Consider the following 22,515-nt stretch of genomic DNA (forward strand, 5'->3'; position numbering starts at 1 on the left):
TTCTGAGATTAATCAATTGGTGATGTCTTCTTACCTGATTCTGCAGAGGTGCTGCTACCTGGGATGGAGGGAGATGAGACCACCTGCAACCTCCTCAGTCCCGGGGACTCTACCGTGAGTGTTGACAGACTCAGCGACAGCTCGCTGACTACCTTCCACATCCACTTCACGAGTGAATAACTGCAGGGCTGGATAACAGTGCAGCCGATGTGGGTTTGGGGAAAACATGCAAAGCAGACAAACCAACACCTATTCTGTGTCTGTGGAATGAAGAGTCCATTGTTTCCCGTCGACTTCCTCTAACAACCGCAGATCAGTGAAGGGTCAGCACTGAGCAGGGGGCTGCAATTGTAACAGACAAATGTATTAGAGAGGAAATGCACTGTAGGTCCTGTATAAATCCTGCCTAATGACCAGCTGACCATTACTACACAGGGGGCCATACTGGAACAGAAATGGAGATGTGTTAACAGAGGGAATAGTTGTAGTATAAACACTGCTAGTGGACTGAGTATTGGAAATGTAATGGACAGTGCGGGCTAGAGAGGGTGCAGCCACAGAATAAATCCCAGCCACGTTAGTACTGGGTCAGTATGTGACACTGAGCTGTCTATATGGGAACAGGAACAGAGAGGAAATAGGAGAGAATTTTATCAGATTTATTCTCCACTCCAGCATCATCCCACATGGCAGCGTTGAGCTGTGTGGTGGATCTACAGTGAACAGAGAGGGCTGCAAAAGGAAACTGGCAGGATCATTCCTGTTGTACTAAAACATGTTGCATCAGATATTGGTGTCTGTGCTCCGGTCCCAGAACAGACAGTAAACAGGACATTGGCAGCTGAAGCACAACTACGCATGCAAACAGACTCTTTGGCCCAACCCCCGTTTGCCTCTGCCTGACCATAATTATCCCTCTAATCCTTTCCGATCCATGAACCTGTCCAAAAGGCTTTTAAATGTCATAATTGTTCCTGCCTTGACCACTTCTGGCAATTCATTCCATACATCCATCACCCTCTGTATGAATAAAACTGTCTCTTACGTCCTATTTAAATCTTTCCCTGCTCACATTAGGACATTGAATAGCACATCACAGAAACAACCCTATGGCCCACAATCTCTATGCCGAATGCAGCACGATAAAAGTAATCATATCTCCTTGCAAAAGATATTATAGAGGTATATAAAATCATGAGGGCAATAAGTAGGGTAAACGTGCGTGGTCTTTTCCCAAGTGTTGGGGAATCAAGAACCAGTGGACATAGGTTTAAGTTAAGAGGGGAAAAAATTAACAGGAACCTGGGAGCAATTTTTTCACTCAGAGGATGGTGGGTAAATGCAACATGCTGCCCGTGGATGTAGTTGATGCAGGACTATAACGGTATTAAAAAGATACTTGGACAGGTACATGGAAAGGTTTAGAAGGAAATGGGCCAATGGGACTACCTAAACTAGGGGATCTTAGCCGACATTAATGAATTGGGCCGAAGGGTTTTTTCCCTGCTGCATAACGACATATGATCAATATCCCTCCATTCCCTGCAGGTCCACGAGCCTATCTGTAAACCTCTCCGATGCCACTATTGTATCTGCTTCCTCACCACCCATGGCAGGATGTTCCAGGCACCCATCACCCTGTGTAAAAAAACTAAACTACACATCTACGTTAAACTTTGTCTCTCTCACCTTAAATCTATTCCCTCAAGTGTTTGACAATTTCGCTTTGGGAAAGAAGGTCTAACTGACTAGTCTCTCTATACCTCTCGTAACTTTATATACTTCTATCAGCTATCCTCTCCTTGTAGGTAATAGCCCATAATCCAGCCAGACATTAAACCCATGGCCTCCAGCTTTAGTCAGCCTATAGAGGCCTCCAACCTCTGCCTAGGTAAAATGAATGCAAGCATCAATCTTATCGATGCCCCTTGTAATTTAATAAACCTCGGCAAGGTCACCCCACAGCCTCCTTCACTCCAAAAAAGAAACAGCCCCACGCATCCAAGCTCTCCTCACATCTTGAGCACTCCTGTCCCGGCAACATCCTTCTGCAGCCTCTCTATCTCAATCACATTCTTCCAATAACATGGTGACCAGAAATGCACATGATACTCATGTAGACTCACTAATGTTCTATCCAGGTGTAACGTGATGCCCTAACCCTTCACTCAATGTCCTGTCCAATGAAGGCAACAACGCCATATGCCTTCTTCACACTGTAAATGACAGGACCCAGGAGAGTAACACTGTAAATGACAGGGCCCAGGAGTGCAAGTAACACTGTAAATGACAGGGCCCAGGAGTTTAACACTGTATGGAGGATGGTGATGGCAGAGGCTATCACAACATTTCAGAAGTATCTAGATGAGCACTTGAATCACCAAGGCCTAGAAGGTGACAGATCATATGTTGATATCTGGGAATGATATAAATTGATACTTAATGATCAGTATGGACAAGGTGAACTGAATGCCTTGTATCCGTGCTGTATGACACTTTGACTCTTATCAGTTGAAGCCTGGGGCAGATCAGTTATGATTGCATTGACACAGGGCAGGCAATCTACTTTTGTCCCTGTTTTGCTGTGTTCCTGTGAGAAGACACTGAGTGATCTTGGCAGTCATTGATGGAGGATTCTAATTCAATGATAAACATTGCAGCGGTGGAACAGCAGAAAAGGACACAGGAAATTCACTCCTTGGTCGAGCAGGCCAGAACTTTATAACTCGGAGTGCAGAAAGATGAGGGGTGATATTATATAGGTGTATCATTTCATGAGAGGAATACATAGTATAAATGCAGTCTTTTACCCAGAGTAGGGGAATCAAAACCAGAGGCCATGGATTGAAGGTGAGGGGGAAAAGATTGAATAAGAAGGAACCTGAGGGGCAACATTTTTTTTTAAATGCAAAGGGTGGTAGGTATATGGAACGAGCTGCCAGTGGAGGTAATTGAGACAGCTACTTTCACAACAAGTACATGGATAGGATAGGTCGGCGTGGACATGTTGGGCCAAAAGGCTTGTTTCCACACTGTATGACTCTATGACTCTCCCAGTCCGAGCTTCCTCTCTCACCTCAGCCTTGTTTCCATCCATTGCTGAATGTTCCTGTGACTTTTCCCCGGCCGTTTTCTCTCCCTCAGGCATGGAGAGTCCATTGTTCTCAGTCAGTGAGCTTCCTAAAACAAACACAATACTAAGAAGCATCATTGGACAGAGGGCTCTGACTATTGGATCTTTAATGGATAGAGGATGTTGAAGAATATCTACTGGACACGTCCATACAACACCACGGGCAATGCAATGGATCTTCTATAATTTTAATGGATCAATATAATCGAACTGCCCACCAAAGAAGTGTCCAATCCAACCAACACCAATTCCATGCTTAAAAATGTCACCAACTCCTCCCACGCTTCTTCATCTGATCCCAGTACACTGAGCATCCATTGCAGTCCCCAATTAGTTACCCAACCTGCCTTTGAATACTTGCACACACAAGAACCGCGCCAGTGGATATGCAATGTACATAGAGCATTGGATAGAAAACCTCCACAGGGCAATCGCTGTGCCAGACATTGGTCACTGGGCTCGGGATCAGTAACGGGCAAAAGGCACACAGGGCCTGCGCAGCTGAAGACAAAGCCATTAATTGTGAAGCTGTCAAATTTGTGGATAACAGGTCAGAATTAGAATGGCCGAGAGAGCCAACCACTGAAGGTAATGGTGGGGCATATGTAATAGGAAGGGGCAAGGCCATGGAAGGCATTTAAAACCAGGTTATGAATTTTATGACCAGGATCAGCAATAACAGGTGAATGAGATTGGTGCAAATTGGGAAATAGGGAAAATTCTGCCTTTGCTTTCAAACTGTAATAAATAAACTTTCCGTTTCTCTCCCCTTTCACTGCCCCCTAACACTGTCTGCAACTCAAACACCTCCTTCTTATGCCCATTAGTTTGTCTCTCTCACTCTGTGTCTCTCCAGCTGTTGTCTCTTTCATGCCTTCTCCCCTCACTGCCCATTGGGCCCATCGAGCCAGCACCACCATTCAATATAATCATGGCTGATCATTCTCAATCAGTACCCCGTTCCTGCCTTCTCCCCATACCCCCTGACTCCGCTATCCTTAAGAGCTCTATCTAGCTCTCTCTTGAAAGCATCCGGAGAATTGGCCTCCACTGCCTTCTGAGGCGGAGAATTCCACAGATTTACAACTCTCTGACTGAAAAAGTTTTTCCTCATCTCCATTCTATATGGCCTACCCCTTTTTCTTAAACTGTGGCCCCTAGTTCTGGACTCCCCCAACATTGGGAACATGTTTCCTGCCTCCAACGTGTCCAATCCCTTAATAATTTTATATGTTTCAATAAAATCCCTTCATCCTTCTAAATTCCAGTGTGTGCAAGCCTAATTTGCATCTGTGGCCTTTCACAAAATGTTACCTGTGCCCGATATGAAAAGTACTTTGTTTTCCTTCTAGATGTTTCTTGTTACAAACAGGATTGTGGGAATGGTGGCAAATTAATCTGCAGTGCTTCCATTGGAAATGTTATGATGGCAGATTTGAATTTGGTATACAGAAACAAGTATTTAAGCCCTTCCACTCAAACTCCTATGAAAACTGCCTCTATCTGTCCATTCCCTCCTCCTATCCCTATCCCCACCCCTCAGCCACTCTCCTTTTCCATAAATTCTCGTTTCCTTGTCGCTCAATTTGCATCTGAGCCCTTTCATCAATGGTTACCTGATTCCTTTGTGTGAAAAGTCCCTTCTTCTCAGTCTATGTATTTCCTGGTAAAAACACGGATGATAGAGCAGGGAAGTTAACCCATTAGTAATGTAGTGGTTGCAAAAACAAGGGTGTTTTGTATGGAAGTTACTGCAGAGGAACAGGCCATTCAGCCCAACAACATTGACTTGTTTTATACTGCACACCAACATCCTGCAATGTGGAAGCACTGTGCACTCAGCTGTGTCGTGGGACTGCAGTGAACAGAGGGGACTGGACAAGGAACATCCACACAATCATTCCTCATTCACGAAAAATTACATCAGTTTATCTAAAGATCTGAATTGGAGGCAGCCATATATCTTGGACCATTAAAAATTATGGAGAGTACTGCAACGAGGGAGACAGATGGGACCACTAAACGGTTTGAAAATCAGCATGAGAACATCATGACTGAGCTCAACACAGAGGAAATAGTGGAACAAGACTTAGCGCAATGAATTATTTATGTCCCTGCATAGAAACAGGTCGTTCTGCCCAGCAGCTCCATGACATGTTTTACATTCTACATCAACCTCCTGTAACGTGGCAGCTCTGGACACTCAGCTGTGTGGTAGAACTACAGTAACAGAGAGGACTGGGAAAGGAACATCCACAAAATCATTTGTTTTGCACATTGGTGTCAGTGCTCGAGAACTATGATGAGCAGACATCACATGGGGCCTTGGCAGCTGCAAAACAGCCAAAACTAGAAAATGGTGTTGGGACTTTTGAGTTTAAAGGGAGACAATGGATAAGCTGTCTATTTTCCCTAGAGCAAGGATAAAACCTGAGCAGTGTCTTTATGGAGGTTTATAAAATTGAGGAATGTTAGTAAGTTGTATAGTCACAATCTCTTTCTCCGGATAAAAGTCATAGGTTTAAGGAGTGACACATTTTTCAGAGCATGGTGAGTATATGGAATGAGCAGCCAGAGGAAGTGGTTGAGGCATGTACAATTATCATGTATTAAATAAATTTGAAGAGCAACTTGGACAATAAAGATGTAGAGAGAGACACAACAAACTGCATATTCTGCAATTCTGACCAAAACTCCAAGTGCTGGAAGAGCTCAGCAGGTCAAGCAGCATTGTGGAGGGAATGGACAGGCGATGTTTCATGTCAGGCCCCCTCTTCAGACTCAGACCACCATCTGTCCATTCCCTCTACAGATGCTATCTGTCCGGTTGTGTTGCTCCAACACTTCGAGGAACACTTGCTCAGGGATATAGGTAAACCACTGATGTGTTGGGCCAAAGTGCTGTTCAACTCTCTGCCAGCTATGAAAACATTAAATGTGCAGATGAGTAGCTAAGATATATCAGATGCAGCACAGAATAGATTGCAGAGATAAGGAGGAGTAAGACCAGAGAGGGAACTGAAAATCATAAGATGTTGTCACTGACCCTTCAAGGTACCACAGAATGTCTCTGTCTGTCTTCCCATAAAGCCTCTTACTTAATCTCATACTTTTCAGTTGTTAATATTGCCCAATGTGCAACGACTGGTGTTTTTTTTGTCAGAAGTGAAGAATCCTCTATTCTTGCTTTGCAACCGGCATCTCACAAACATGATATCAGGAATGGGTAAGAATGATTGAAGGAGTGAGTCCATTGGATCGTCAATGGAACCGAAAACTGGAAAGAATTATTTAGAATTTACCACACAGGAATGTCCAGTTCAGGCCAAAATCACAGCCATGCCATGTGCCCATCCCAGCTTGCTGCAATCACGCAATGCTGTTCCTGTCAAAATTAACATCATCGTTCCTAACATTACGTACTTTACAACACTCTCATAGCTCAGTGTCCAACATTAATAGTGTGCGTTCCTAGGGAGGGATGTACCTTTTCTCTGGATGTTTATTATCCAATCCATTCTATATATTATATTCCAGTACACAGAGGGCCAACATTAGCTCACTGCTGGTGTGGGAGGAAATTATCCTGCAGATGATGCCTCTCTCACACTCATGTCTTCTGATTCACCATCTCTGCTCACTGTGCACCAGCCCCCCACTCCCTCTCCTGCCTTACCCAGCTGTGCTCCTCCCAAAACAAGGCATCTTAGACAGACACAGATCGAGAGAATGGGTTTAAACCGGGCGAACGGAACTTAATGAAAAACAATGCGAGGTTAAGCACTTGTGTGAAGTATGAAAAGGCAATAAAAATTAAAAGTGGGTGGAGTGCAGACAGATCGAGGTGTTCTTGTGCACGAGACACCTGACAGTCGACATGAAGGTGCGACAAACGTCAGGAACGTAAGCAGCACATTGGGGTTTATTGCAAGCGGGGTTGGAGATGAAAATACAGTTGAAGTTTAGCCATACCTGAAATACTATGTGCGATGTTGGTCTCGTTATTTAACAGTATATTTGCATTGAAAATAGCCCAAATGAGATTAACTCACCTAATTTCAGGGATAAAGCTTTTATACTACCACAAATGTCTAAAAGTGTTGGTTTGTGTTGTTTGGAGTTGACAAGGATGCGGGATGAGGGGTGAACCACACACGGTCCCACAGCGGCAGAACAGTGTAGTTGTTGGGACAGAGTCAGAGATAAACAGCGTGGAAACAGGACCTTTGAGTGCACACCAACCATCCTTTAAAAAAAATCCTACCCTCAACTATGTTACTCTCCCCCATTTTATCTTTGGGCTTTTTTTGTTTTTCACTAATATTGTTTTTATTAATGAACTGAATATGTATTTGTTTTTATGTTATCGTTTAGACGTATTATGGTACTGCAAATAAGAATTTAATTGCGCCGTTTCGGTAAATATGTTACAATCTCTCCCATCTCCCTTCTGCTATTCCCCCATCCTCTCCCCCCACCCCCTTTCCCACTGCCTCTTCCCATTCTACCCACCAAAATTGCTCCATTCGCCACAACACAGAACAATGTAAAAGATAGAATTAAAAGAAAGTACCATCAATGATGTTTTGGGAGCTGAGAGGAAACCCACAAGATCAAAGGGAGAATGTGTAAATTCCACACAGTCAGCACCCGAGGTCTTGTTCGATGCCAGATGATGGGAGAGCCGAAGCAGCAGCTATATTAGTGTAAGAAAATAACTGCAGATGCTGGTACAAATCGAAGGTATTTATTCAAAAAATGCTGGAGTAACTCAGCAGGTCAGGCAGCATCTCTGGAGAGAAGGAATGGGTGACGTTTCAGGTCGAGACCCTTCTTCAGACTGATGTCAGGGGGGCGGGACAAAGGAAGGATATAGCTGGAGACAGGAAGATAGAGGGAGAACTGGGAAAGGGGAGGGGAAGAGAGGGACAGAGGAACTATCTAAAGTTGGAGAAGTCAATGTTCATACCGCTGGACTGCAGGCAGCCCAAGTGAAATCTCCCCTCATCCTCCTACGTTCCATGTAACAAAGACCCAGCCTACTCAACCTCTCCCTTTAGCTCACACCCTCTAGTCCTGGCAACATCCTCTGAACCCTTTCAAGCTTGACAATATTTTTCCTATAACATGGTGCCCAGAAATGAACACAATATTCCAAATGCGGTCTCACCAAGGTCTCCTTCAACTGCAACATGACCTCCCAACTTCTCATATTTCGCTTGGGCAGCTTGCAGCCCAGCGGTATGAACATTGACTTCTCCAACTTTAGATAGTTCCTCTGTCCCTCTCTTCCCCTCCCCCTTCCCAGTTCTCCCTCTATCTTCCTGTCTCCACCTATATCCTTCCTTGTCCCGCCCCCCTGATATCAGTCTGAAGAAGGGTCTCGACCCCAAACGTCACCCATTCCTTCTCTCCTGAGATGCTGCCTGACCTGTTCAGCAGCTATATCAGCTGCACCACTGTGAGATGTTTTGAACAAGGCTATTTAAGAAGGGAATTATTGAAAAAGACAGCAAGAATAAATCAGGGAACTATAGAACAGTGGGTCTGACATCAGTGGCACAGAGGTTATTTGAGAGAAGTTGGAGGGACTGGATCTACCAGCATTTGGACAGGCATGGACATTCTCAAGGGGAGGGTGATTGCTGTGCATGTTGGCACCAATGACATTAGGAAAATGGAAAAGGTCCCGCAAAATTAATATACGTAGTTAGGCAAATGGTTCAAAAGCAGGACCTCCAGTATCACATGCTAATGAGGGCAAGTACAAGAAATTTGGACAGATAAATGTGTGGCTGAGGAGTTGTTGCAGGGGGTAGGGATTTAGATTTTTGAGCCATTGGAATCTCTTCTGAGGCAGAGGTAATCCATACAAGAAGGACGGGTTACACTTGAACTGAAGACCAACCAATATCCTGGCAGGAATGTTTGCTGCTGGTAGTCGGGTGGGTTCAAATTAAAATTGCTGGGTGGAGGGGGGGGGGTTCATTGCAGAACTGAGAGAACTGAGGCAGGTGAGCGGCTGGAACTAGGTACGGAAGGTGATAAAGAAAGCTCACTCGGCGGGATAGCACAGCAGGAAGCAACGTTGGACTGTTGTGAATTTGTGGAATCACCCAGAGAGCAGAGAATTTGTGGAATCACCCAGAGAGCAGAGAATTTGTGAATTTGTGGAATTCTCTGCCACAGAAGGTACTGTAGGCAAATTCACTGGAAGAATGTAAAAGAGAGCTCTTGGGGCTAGTGGAATCAAAGGCTAAGGGGAGAAGGCAGGCATGGGTTAGAGTCATAGAGTGATACATTATGGAAATAGGCTCTTCGGCCCAACTCTCCCACACCGACCAACAATGTCCCAGCTACCTTAGTCCCACTTGCCTGCACTTGGGTCCATAACTCTCCAAACCTGTCCTATCCATGTACCTGTCCAACTGTTTCTTAAATGATGGGATAGGTCCAGCCTCAACTACCGCCTCTGGCACTCACCACTCTCTGCGTGAAAAAATAACTCCTCACATTCCTATTAAATCTTTTCCCCTTCACCTTCAACCTATGTCCTCTGATCCTTGATTCCCCTACTCTGGGTAAAAGATTATGTGCATCGACCCGATCTATTCCTCTCATGATTTTGTGTACCTCTATAACATCTCCCCTCATCCTCCTACGCTCCATGGAACAAAGTGACTGGTCTCTCATCTGCCTCAGTTCTCTCAGTTCTGCAATGAACCCCCCCCCCCTCCACCCAGCAATTTTAATTTAAACCCACCCGACTACCATGACTGGAACAAAGACCCAGCCTACTCAACCTCTCCCTTTAGCTCACACCCTCTAGTCCTGGCAACATCCTCTGAACCCTTTCAAGCTTGACAATATCTTTCCTATAACATGGTGCCCAGAACTGAACACAATATTCTAAATGCGGTCTCACCAAGGTCTTCAACTGCAACATGACCTCCCAACTTCTATTCTCAATACTCTGACTGATGAACACCAAAGTGCCAAAAGCCTTTTTGACCACTTTATCTACCTGCGACTCGACGTTCAAGGAACCATGCACTTGTACTCCTAGATCCCTCTGCTCTACAACACTACCCAGAGGCTTACCATTTATTGTGTAGGTCCTGCTCTTGTTCGACAACCCAAAATGCAACACCTCACACTTCTCTGTATTAAATTCAATCAACCATTCTTCCACCCACATGGCCAATCGTTCCAGATCCTGCTGCAATCGTTCACAACCATCTTCACTATCTGCAAAACCACTAACTTTTGTATCATCAGCAAACTTGCTGATCTTGTCCTGTATGTTCTCATCCAAATTATTGAGGTAGATGACAAACAGTAACGGGCCCAGCACCGAACCGTGTGGCACACCACCAGTCACAGGCCTCCATTCTGAGAAGCAACCTTCCACCATCACCCTCTGCTTCCTGATTAGTGATAACTTCCAGGTTACTGATTGTGGATGATCAGCCATGATCCCAATGAATGGCAGTGCTGGCTCAAAGGGCCGAATGGCCTTATCCTGCACGTATTTTCTATGTTTCTTTGTTTCTATTTAATTGCATTTTTTTTAATGCAAGAGGCCTGATGGGCAAGACTTGGATAGGTACATGCGACTGGGACATTTTAAACATTACAAAAACATCGCTAAGAGAGGTACAGAACTGGCAGCTTAATGATCTCGGGTACAGGTGCGAGAGGTACAAGATAGAGGTGGGGGTAAAAGAGGAGGGGATGGTGCTCGATTGATTAAGAAGAATGTCACAGCGGCACGGTAGCGCAGCGGTAGAGTTGCTGCTTTACAGCGAATGCAGCGCCGGAGACTCAGGTTCGATCCTGACTACGGGTGCTGCACTGTAAGGAGTTTGTACGTTCTCCCCGTGACCTGCGTGGGTTTTCTCCGAGATCTTCGGTTTCCTCCCACACTCCAAAGACGTACAGGTATGTAGGTTAATTGGCTGGGTAAATGTAAAAATTGTCCCTAGTGGGTGTAGGATAGTGTTAATGTACGGGGATCACTGGGCGGCACGGACTTGGAGGGCCGAAAAGGCCTGTTTCCGGCTGTATATATATGATATGATAGTAATCAGATGACATTTCTGATGGGTCTTGCAGTGAGGTTATAGGGGTGGAGCTGAGAAATAAAAAACAGATGATTGGCACGTTGGGAGTGTACTATGGACAATAGGTGCAGGAGGAGGCCATTCGGCCCTTCGAGCCAGCACCGCCATTCAATGTGATCATGGCTGATCATTCTCAATCAGTACCCCATTCCTGTCTTCTCCCCATACCCCCCCCGATAAGATCTCCTCTATCCTTAAGAGCTCTATCAGCCCTCTCTTGAATGCATTCAGAGAATTGGCCTCCACTGCCTTCTGAGGCAGAGAATTCCAGATTCACAACTCTCTGACTGAAAAAGTTTTTCCTCATCTCAGTTCTTAATGGCCTACCCCTTATTCTTAAACTGTGGCCCCTTGTTCTCGACTCCCCCAACATTGGGAATATGTTTCCTGCCTCTAACGTGTCCAACCCCTTAATAATCTTATACGTTTCAATAAGATCTCCTCTCATCCTTCTAAATTCGAATGTATACAAGCCTAGTCGCTCCAGTCTTTCAACATATGATAGTCCCGCCATTCCGGGAATTAACCTAGTAAACCTACGCTGCACGCCCTCAATAGCAAGAATATCCTTCCTATAGGCCCTTAAATAGTCAAAGGGAAATATAAGAACAAATGTGCGAGGAGATTTCCGACAGCTGATTAATAGGGTCACCACCATCGGCAATTTTAACTTTCCCAATATAGACTGGGACTGGCAGAGTGTCAAGGGCTGCGATGGGGTGGAATTTGTCAAATGAATTCAGGAAAGTTTCTTCAAGTAATACAGTGCATTCAGAAAGTATTCAGACCCCTTCACTTTTTCCACATTTTGCTCTGTTACAGCCTTATTTTAAAATGGATTAAATGCATTTTTGTTATCACCAATCTACACACAATACCCCAGAATAAAAAAGCGAAAACGGGTGTTTTGAAATTTTTGAAAAGTAATTAAAAAGAAATAACTGAAATATCATATTTACATAAGTATTCAGACCCTTTGCTATGACACTCAAAATTGAGCTTTTGTCAATAGTCAATAGTCAATAGTCGTTTATTTGTTACATACACATAAATGTGTAGTAAAATGAAACATTACCCGCAGTTGAACAATAAGACCAATAACATTAATCAATAAAATTGCAATAACACATACAATCACAACTAACACCAAACAAAAAGAAACATCCATCACAGTGAGTCTCCTCCAGTCCCTTCTCACTGTGATGGAAGGCCAAAAATGTCTTTTTCTCTTCCCTGCCGTCTTCTCCCGCGGTCAGGCTGTTGGAGTTGCCACGTCGGGGCGGTCGGGGCTCCCGATATTGAAGCCCCCGCCGGGCGGTGAAAGGTCCACGGCCTATTCCAGGCCGCGCCGGATGGTGAAAGGTCCGTGGCGGGCCGACCCAAGCCCCGCGATTCGGGGCGGGCGAACACGCTGCCTCTGCCGCTGCCGGAGCTCCCGATGTCGGCCCCCATCCAGGGGCCTGCGGGCTTCCGACGTCCACGCGGCCCGCGCCGGAGCCTCCGGAGATGAGTCGCAGCCGTGCCCGCAGCATCCGCAGGCAGCCAGCACCGCAGGTGGTGAGTCTGGGCCGCGGGCTCTGCGAACCAGAGCCCCAGGTGGTCCCAGGTGCATGGCCGGTGGTAGGCCGCAACGGGAACGGAGACACGATACAGAACAAAGGTCGCGTCTCCGTTCTGGAGAGAGAATGTTACAGTTCCCGTTCCCTCCCACCCCACCCCCCCAAAAACATAACATACAACACTACATCATATTAAAACTACAATTCAGACAAAAACAACAAAAAACACAAAAGACAGACGGACTGCAGGCAAGCCGCAGCTGCGACGGCAGCGCTGGCTCCTCCCTGTTCATCCTGTTTCTATTGATTATCCTCAAGATGTTTCTACAACTTGACTGGAGTCCACCAGTGGTAAATTAAACTGATTGGACATGACTTGGAAAGGCATACACCTATCTACATAAGGTCCCACAGTTGACAGTGCATGTCAGAGTAAAAACCAAGCCATGAAGACGATGGAATTGTCCGTAGACGTCTGAGACAGGAGTGTGTTGAGACATAGATATGGGGAAGGGTATAAAACAATTTCTGCAGCATTGCAGGTCCCGAAAAGCATAGTGGCCTCCATCATTCTTAAATGGAAGAACTTTGGAACTACCAGGACTCTTCATCGAGCTGGCCGCCTGGCTAAACTAAGCAACCGGGGAGAAGGGCCTTGGTCAGGGAGGTGACCAAGAACCCAATAGTCACCCTAACAGAGCTCCAGAGTTCCTCTGTGAAGATGGGAGAATTTTCTAGAAGGACAACTATATCTGCAGCACTCCACCAATCAGGCCTTTATGGTTGAATGGCCAGACGGAAGCCACTCCTCAGTAAAAGGCACATGATAGCCCGCTTGGAGTTTGCCAAAAGGCACCTAAAACACTCTCAGACCATGAGAAACATGATTCTCTGGTCTGATGAAACCAAGATTGAAATCTTTGGCCTGAATGCCAAGCGGCACCACTCATCACCTGACCAATACCATATCTACGGTGAAGCATGGTGGTGGCAGCATCATGCTGTGAGGATGCTTTTCAGTGGCAGGACCTGGGAGACTAGTCAATAGACAATAGGTGCAGGAGTAGGCCATTCGGCCCTTCGAGCCAGCACTGCCTTTCAATGTGATCATGGCTGATCATTCACAATCAGTACCCCGTTCCTGCCTTCTCCCCATCCCCCCTGTCTCCGCTATCATTAAGTGTTCTATCAAGCTCTCTCTTGAAAGCATCCAGAGAATTGGCCTCCACTGAGGCAGAGAATTCCGCAGATTTACAACTCTCTGACTGAAAAGGTTTTTCCTCGCCTCCGTTCTAAATGGCCTACCCCTTATTCTTAAACTGTGGCCCCTAGTTCTGGACTCCCCCAACATTGGGAACATGTTTCCTGCCTCTAGCGTGTCCAATCCCTTAATAATCTTATATGTTTCAATAGTCAGGATCGAGGGAAAGATGAACGGAGCAAAGTACAGAGAGATCCTTGATGAAAAGCTGCTCCAGAGTGTTCTGGACCTCAGACTGGGGCGGATGTTCACCTTCTAACAGGACAATGACCCTAAGCACACTGCCAAGACAACGTAGCAGTGGCTTTGTGACAAGTCTGTGAATGTCCTTGAGTGGACCAGCCAGAGCCCGGACCTGAATCCGATCGAACATCTCTGGATGAACCTGAAAATGGGCTCTCCCCATCCAACCTGACAGAGCTTGAGAGGATCTGCAGAGAAGAATGGGAGAAATTACCCAAATACAGGTGTGCCAAGCTTGTAGCGTCATACCTAAGAAGACTTGAGGCCTCAACAAAGTACTGAATAAAGGGTCTGAATACTTATGTGAATGTGATATATCAGTTATTTCTTTTTCATTACTTTACAAAAATTTCTAAACACCTGTTTTTGCTTTTTTATTATGAGGTATTTATGATTTAAAAAATGAATTTAATCCATTTTAAAGTAAGGCTGTAACATAGCAAAATGTGGAAAAAGTGAAGGGGTCCGAATACTTTCTGAATGCACTGTATGTAGAGGCCACTATTGGAGAGGGCAAAGCTTGATCTTCTCTTTGGAAATTGGGACAGGCAAGTGCCTGAAATGTCAGTGGATGAGCGTTTTAGGGCCAGTGGCTACAGTTCTATTAGCATTAAAATAGTTATGGATAAAGAGAGGGTGGGCCCACAGTTAAAATTCTAAATTGGGACTAGTGTAACTTTGATGGTATGAGACAGGAACTTGCTCAAGTTGATGGAGTAGGTTGTTTGCAGGCAAAGGAACATCTGGAAAGTGGAATGCTTTTAAAACTGTGATGGCATGAGCTCAGAGCATGCATGTTCCAATTCGAGCAAAGGGCAAGGCAGGTGGGAGTAAGGAAGCCTGCATGATCGGAGAAATTGAGCCTCTGGTCTGGAAAAAGGAGGCATAGAACTTGCATAGGCAGCTGGGATCAAGTGTAACCCTGCAGAGGTTTCGGGAAAATCAGGAGGGCAAAAAATAGGGAAATAATATTAAGGTAAATCTAGAGAGATTTTATGTACATTAAGATAAAGAGGGTAAATAGAGAGAGAATAGGGTCCTCCAGAAACCAAAATGGTTATCTCTGTGTGCTGCAAAGTCCTCAATTAGGACAGTCTGTAATATGGTTGAAGAGGTGCTGGATGTCCTAAGGTAATTGAAAGTACATAAACCTCCTGCAACTGATCAGACATATCCGAGAATACCGTAGGTAGCTTGAGAAGAATTGCAGGATCCCTGGCTGAGATATATGAATCATCATTAGGCATGGGTGAGGTGCCGCACGAGTGGAGGGTGGCTAATGTTGTGCCCCTATTTAAGAAGGGCTGCAAGGAAAAACCTGGGAACTATAGACCAGTAAGCCTAACATCTGTAGTTGGTAAATTACAGGGGAGGATTATGAGATAAGATATACATGCATTTGGATAGACATGGGCCGATTAGAGTCATAGTCACACAGCGTGGAAACAGGCCTTTCAGTCCAACTTCCCCACGCCGACCCATATGCCCCATCAACACTAATCCTACCTGCCTGGATTTGGCCCATATCCTTCTAAACCTATCCTTACCCTGTTCAAATGTTTATTAAATGTTATGATAGTACCTGCTCAAACTACCTCCTCTGGCAGCTTGTTCCATATATCCACTACCTTTTGATGTAAAACCTAAAAAAAAAATTAAGTGAGTGGGGAAGGTTTAACAGGAACCTAACTACTCTGATTCTTGACCGATTAGGAATAGTCAGCATGGTTTTGCATATGGGAGATTCGAAATACAAATCTAATTTAGCTATTTGAAGAAGCATCTAAAAATGTTATTTACATTTTTCTATATAGTTTTCAGCAAGGAATTTGGTCAGGTTGGCTACTCTGGAAGGGAATGCTGGATAGAGAATTGGCTTCATGGAAGAAAGCTGAAGGAGATGGTGGAAAGTAGTTTTTCAGACTGGAGGCTTGTGACTAGTGGTGCGCCTCAGGGATCGGTGCTGAGTCCATATCTGTTAGTGGTTTACATCAATGATTTGGATGAGAATGTACAAGTCATGAATTGCAAGTTTGCAGATGACACTAAAGTGAGTGCTATTGCAGATAGCAAAATTCACAACAGGATCTTCATCAGCTATGTAATTGGGCTGAGGAATGGTTAATGGAGTTTAATGCATATAGGAGCAAGGCATCATTGCATTTTGGAAAGTCAAACCAGGGGAGCATCTTCACAGAGAATGGCAGGGCCCTGGGGAGTGTTGTAGGGCAGAGGGATCTTGAAAGTGCAGGTGCTCAGTTCACTCAAAGTGGCCTCACAGGTAGATAATGTGGTCAAGAAGCCTTTAGGTACATTGGCCTTCATCAATGAGTATAAAAATTGAGATGTTATGTTACCAGTTGTACAAGTTGTTGGTAAGGCCCAATTTGAAGTATTGTGTTCAGTTTTGGTCACCCTGTTGGAGGAAGGATATTGTTAAGCTGGAAAGAATGCAAAGAAGATCGATGAAGATGTTGCCAGGACATGAGGGCCTGAGCTATAGGGTGACAAAGATAAATTGCAATACTTCAAGAAGACAGAATGGGACAGGGCTTAAAATGTTTAAAATCCACTTCATGCATTATAATAATTCTGTGCTTCAAAGAAGGTTGAAACTGAGCATGCGTAGCTGACACTGCAGTTTACTTTAGTCAGATTCTGTTCTCTGTTGTCAAAGGACAAATCGCAATCATAAAATAAAATAAGGTTGAAAGGGTAACAGGATATTTGCTTATCTGTAATGGTGTGGAATTTGGCTGTGTTTACTCTGCTGTGTTTTCGAAAGTGCGCGATGTATATTAGTTATAAGACCATTTGGAGGAAGGAAAACCTCTAAAGTGTTTGCTATAGTAAACCAAATATCAAAAGGAAAGTCTGTACACAAGAAGCAGATGAATCTTTGTTCGTTGAGCAATCTCTTAAGATTGCTCTCAGTGATCACTGTATTTGGCGCTTTTGAATTAATTCTTGATTGTATTGCCAGGTCTTTGTGTTGTGTTTTAAAGTTTGTGTTAAAGTTTTCTTTAACAAGGGGGAGCTGGGCAGGCTAGGGCTTTATTCCTTTGAGCACAGGAGGGTAAGAGGTGGTCATATGAAGGTGAATACATTATCGTCTATCTAGTCTGAGCATTTGACAGCACTGGGCCTACACTCGCCAGAGTTTAGAAAGTTGAGGGGGGGCCTCATTGAAAATTACAGAATAATGAAAGGCATAGAGTGGATGTCGAAAGCATGTTTTGGACCAGAGGTTATAGCCACAGAATGAAAGGGCACTCTTTTAGAAACGAGGTAAGGAGGAACTTCTTTAGTCAGAGGGTAGTTAATCTGTGGAACGCATTGCCACAGAGGGCAGTCAGTGGATATTTTTAAGACAGAGATAGACATTCTTGATTAGAACAAGTGTCAAGGGCTATGGGGAGAAGGCAGGAAAATGGGATTAGGAGGTAGAGATCAGTCATGATTGAATGGTGGAGTGGTCTCGATTGACTAAATGGCCCAATTCTACTCGTGTAACTTGCGAAATTTTATCCTGAGTAGGGAAATCAAGAACCAGAGGGACTTAAGTTTAATGTGAGAGGTAAAAGATTCAATAGAAATCTGAGGGCCGCATTTTCACACAGAACGAGCTGCCAGAGGAGGAGGTTAAGGCAGGTGCTGTAAAAAAATTTAAAAGACATTTGGACAGGCACTTGGATAAGAAAGGTTTAGAGGGATATGGGCCACATTCTGGCAGGTGGGACTAGTGTAGATAGGAAATCTGGTCTGGATAGCCTAGTTGAACAGAAGAGCCTGCTTCTGTGCAGTATGACTCGAGGTCGGATTGGAGATAGTCCGATAGGAGATTAGTGGGCAAAATTAGAGCACATGGTATTGGGGGTAGGGTACTGACATGGATAGAAAATTGGTTGACAGACAGAAAGCAAAGAGTGGGGATAAATGGGTCCCTTTCGGAATGGCAGGCAGTGACCAGTGGGGTACCGCAAGGTTCGGTGCTGGGACCCCAGCTATTTACGATATACATTAATGACTTAGATGAAGGGATTAAAAGTACCATTAGCAAATTTGCAGATGATACTAAGCTGGGAGGTAGTGTGAATTGTGAGGAAGATGCAATAAGGCTGCAGGGTGACTTGGACAGGTTGTGTGAGTGGGCGGATACATGGCAGATGCAGTTTAATGTAGATAAGTGTGAGGTTATTCACTTTGGAAGTAAGAATAGAAAGGCAGATTATTATCTGAATGGTGTTAAGTTAGGAAGAGGGGGTGTTCAACGAGATCTGGGTGTCCTAGTGCATCAGTCACTGAAAGGAAGCATGCAGGTACAGCAGGCAGTGAAGAAAGCCAATGGCATGTTGGCCTTCATAACAAGAGGAGTTGAGTATAGGAGCAAAGAGGTCCTTCTACAGTTGTACCGGGCCCTGGTGAGACCGCACCTGGAGTACTGTGTGCAGTTTTGGTCTCCAAATTTGAGGAAGAATATTCTTGCTATTGAGGGCGTGCAGCGTAGGTTCACCAGGTTAATTCCCGGAATGGCGGGACTGTCGTATGTTGAAAGGCTGGAGCAATTAGGCTTGTATACACTGGAATTTAGAAGGATGAGGGGGGATCTTATTGAAACATATAAGATAATTAGGGGATTGGACACATTAGAGGCAGGAAACATGTTCCCAATGTTGGGGGAGTCCAGAACAAGGGGCCACAGTTTAAGAATAAGGGGTAGGCCATTTAGAACGGAGATGAGGAAGAACTTTTTCAGTCAGAGAGTGGTGAAGGTGTGGAATTCTCTGCCTCAGAAGGCAGTGGAGGCCAGTTCGTTGGATGCTTTCAAGAGAGAGCTGGATAGAGCTCTTAAGGATAGCGGAGTGAGGGGGTATGGGGAGAAAGCAGGAACGGGGTACTGATTGAGAGTGATCAGCCATGATCACATTGAATGGCTGTGCTGGCTCGAAGGGCTGAATGGTATCCTCCTGCACCTATTGTCTATTGTCTAGTCAGCATTGCTTTATCCATGGGAAATCCTATCTCACAAACCTGACAAGCATATTTCGAAGTTGAGGGTAGGACAGTGAGCAGGGCAGTTTATATGGACTCGAGAACACCATTGACAAGTTGCCATATGGTAGGCTCGCGAGGAAGGTTAGATCACATGGAATCCAAGGCAAGCTAGACAATTGGATTCAAGATTGGCTTGGAGGAAGTAGTCAATGTGTAGTTTCGGAGCACTGTTTTTCTCATTGGAGGCCTGTGACCAGTGGAGTGATGCAGAAGCTGGTGCTGTTCCACTGTTGTTTGTTATCTACATTAACAATTTGGATGACTGTGTAGCTAAATTTGTTACTGAATTTGCAAATTATGGTAATTACACCATAATTGTTCAGGCACGTTCAGGGAGAGCATGGTGATGCTAGAATTCTCCACCCTGGAGGTTAGATTGTTGATGATAGAGGTCACAGGTCTGTTTTTCAAAGATCAGGGAATGGAAAGCAATGTGCAGTTGGCACATGAGAGGGGTTGAGGCGTGGAGCAAATTGGCTCTGGTCACATTAAATAATGGGGCAGGTTTGAGGAGACAGGTGGCCTACTCTCACTTCTGCCCCTTTTGTGTTGTGGCGTAAAAGGGTAGAGTGCTTTGGGAGGTGATTCTAGGGAAGAGAGTCTAATCAGCCATGTCTGGATGATCTAAATTCAAATAGATAAAGGAAGAGGTGAGATCTTAATGAGGAGTAAGCAAGACAAAACACACACCCATTTTCCAGTCCCAGCTCCCTCTTACCTCAGCCTTCCGTGTATCTGTTGCTCTAATGTTCCCTGTGGCCTTTCACCAGACCTTGCCTCTGTCTCTGACATGTAGAGCCCATTGTTCTCGCTCTATCCGCTTCCTGAAACAAATGCAACATCAGTCAGGGAAGCGACAAATCTGGCTGCTGGAACTTTAATCAATGTTGGAATACAAAGAGGCATGCAGCACCACAAGTCCCCTTTAATTTTCCCCCTCTCACATTAAACCTACAGACCCTAGTTTCAGAACTTCACTCGATCTGTGCTCACGTGATTTTATAAACAAAAGGTCATCCCCTTAGTTTCTTCGCTTCATGGAAATCAATCCCAGCCTATCCAGCCTCTCCTTCTCACTCAAACCCTCCAATCCAGGTAAACAATCAATCTATGTTGCATCTTTTGCGGTTTACTAACACCCTTCCTGTAGCAGGGTGATCAGAACTGTACATATCACAGCAGGTGTGGTCTCCCCATGTCTTGTACATTGAGACAGGATGCTGCAGAGCGGACTAGAGACAGATGACCTCTGGTGCTGTCTGCACCCCCTTTACCTCCCTGGCCAGGCTCAGTCTCCCAGCTACAACCCCCTCCATGTCTCCCTCCTAATCTCCCCCTCCCCAGTTCCAATCCCAATGCCCCTCTGTGTCTGCCTCACGTGTCCTAAACCCTCACCATCCCCTCTGCCCCCCCCCTCGATCCTGTGCCCATCCCCCTGCCCCCTCCCCACCCGCTCCACTCCCATAACCCTTGCTATCTCCTCTCCATCCTCCTTGTTACCCCTGCGCAACCATCCTCCCCTCCAGCCCCATGCCCTCCCACCCTCCCACCCTGCCTACACCCCTCACTGCCCGTCCTTCTCCCACCCCACTCTCCCCCCACCGCTACGCCCTTCTCTCCTTCTCAGACCCCACCCTGCGCCACTCGGCCCCACCTGTCGTCTCTCCCCGCTCCATCCTCCGTCCCCTCGGGCGCTCCCTCGCTCTCCGACCGTTAAACCGCCATCCTCGCGGAGTTCGCGGTCGCCATGACGGCTTGACGTGGGGCGGGGCTTGCGATCCACCTGACGGCGTGACGTAAAGCGGGGCGGGCTCGCGATCCACCTGACGGCGTGACGTCGTTTAGACTCACGGTCTCCATAACGACGTGACGTAAACAGAGGTCCACCTGACCCTGGTTGATTCTGATTCTGGTTGATTACTGCGCAAACACCTCATAAGTGGAGATCTCGCGCAGGTCGGAGTGATAGACGAGTGATTAAATTTTGATTTATTGACAAAATGCTGGAGTAACTCAGCAGGTCAGGCAGCATCTCGGGAGAGAAGGAATGGGTGACGTTTCGGATCGAGACCCTTCTTCAGACTCGGGTTAAATTTTGAAGTGGGCCTTTTTGACCGGAGGGCTGGACTCAAGGTCTCCCTGACGACGTGACGTAAACAGGGGTCGCGGTCCACCTGACGGCTTGACGTGGGGCGGGGCTCACGGTCTCACTGACGACGTGACGTAAACAGGGGTCGCGGTCCACCTGACGGCGTGACGTGGGGCTGGACTCGGGACCACCTGAGGGCGAGACGTCTTGGGAATCTTATAGAAACGTACAAAATTCTTAAGGGGTTGGACAGGCTAGATGCAGGAAGATTGTTCCCCATGTTGGGGAAGTCCAGAACAAGGGGTCACAGTTTAAGGATAAGGGGGAAGTCTTTTAGGACCGAGATGAGAAAGTTTTTTTTCACACAGAGAGTGGTGAATCTGTGGAATTCTCTGCCACAGAGGGTAGTTGAGGCCAGTTCATTGGCTATATTTAAGGGGGAGTTAGATGCGGCCCTTGTGGCTAAAGCGATCAGGGGGTATGGAGAGAAGGCAGGTACGGGATACTGAGTTGGATGATCAGCCATGATCATATTGAATGGCTGTGCAGGCTCGAAGGGCCGAATAGCCTACTCCTGCACCTATTTTCTATGTTTCTATGAATCCCGCGGGCTACCTGACGCGTGACGTAGAGGGGAAATCCAATGGCTACCTGACACGTGACGTAGAGGGAATCTCGCGAGGAGCCCGGCCTCCGCCCCTTAGAGAGATCGGGGGGAGTGAGGAGCGGTGGGGGGGGGGGGGGGGGGGGCAGCTCCACCAGCCGAGTGTCCACATGGTCCTCATGTGCACCAGTGTGTATCCGCTAGCTGTGTGTCCACTGGATCCCAGTGTCCCCAGTCATGGATATGCAGTGCCAAAGTCCCATCACCTGAGTGTCCACAGGGTCCTCATGTTCACCTACTCTTTACAATGGTGAACTAAAGACCGTTGGGTGGGTGGCTGCTGGGTGCAAGTCCGACCCTGTGTCCGGATCTATGAACACAGGAGCTTTGTAGATGCTACAGGATTCCACAACCTCGCCTGTGAGTGGACGGTGGTCTTACTGTGTCA

At 46.0% G+C, this 22,515-nt stretch overlaps 1 long non-coding RNA gene across 2 annotated transcripts; it reads right to left on the bottom strand.

Annotated features, from left to right (window-relative positions):
• Positions 1 to 259: 259 nt before the first annotated feature.
• LOC144591250 (uncharacterized) lies at positions 260 to 21,122 on the bottom strand. 2 transcript variants are annotated; one of them, XR_013546750.1, is made up of 4 exons: positions 21,029 to 21,122; positions 20,093 to 20,198; positions 3,077 to 3,180; positions 260 to 342 (listed from the first exon to the last, which is right to left on the bottom strand). It is a non-coding gene; the product is annotated as an uncharacterized LOC144591250 (long non-coding RNA). The 2 variants fall into 2 exon arrangements; XR_013546751.1 differs by having other exon boundaries at positions 3,077 to 3,197.
• Positions 21,123 to 22,515: the final 1,393 nt, after the last annotated feature.

Source organism: Rhinoraja longicauda, unplaced genomic scaffold (assembly GCF_053455715.1).
Source record: "Rhinoraja longicauda isolate Sanriku21f unplaced genomic scaffold, sRhiLon1.1 Scf000762, whole genome shotgun sequence".
NCBI lineage: Eukaryota > Metazoa > Chordata > Chondrichthyes > Rajiformes > Arhynchobatidae > Rhinoraja > Rhinoraja longicauda.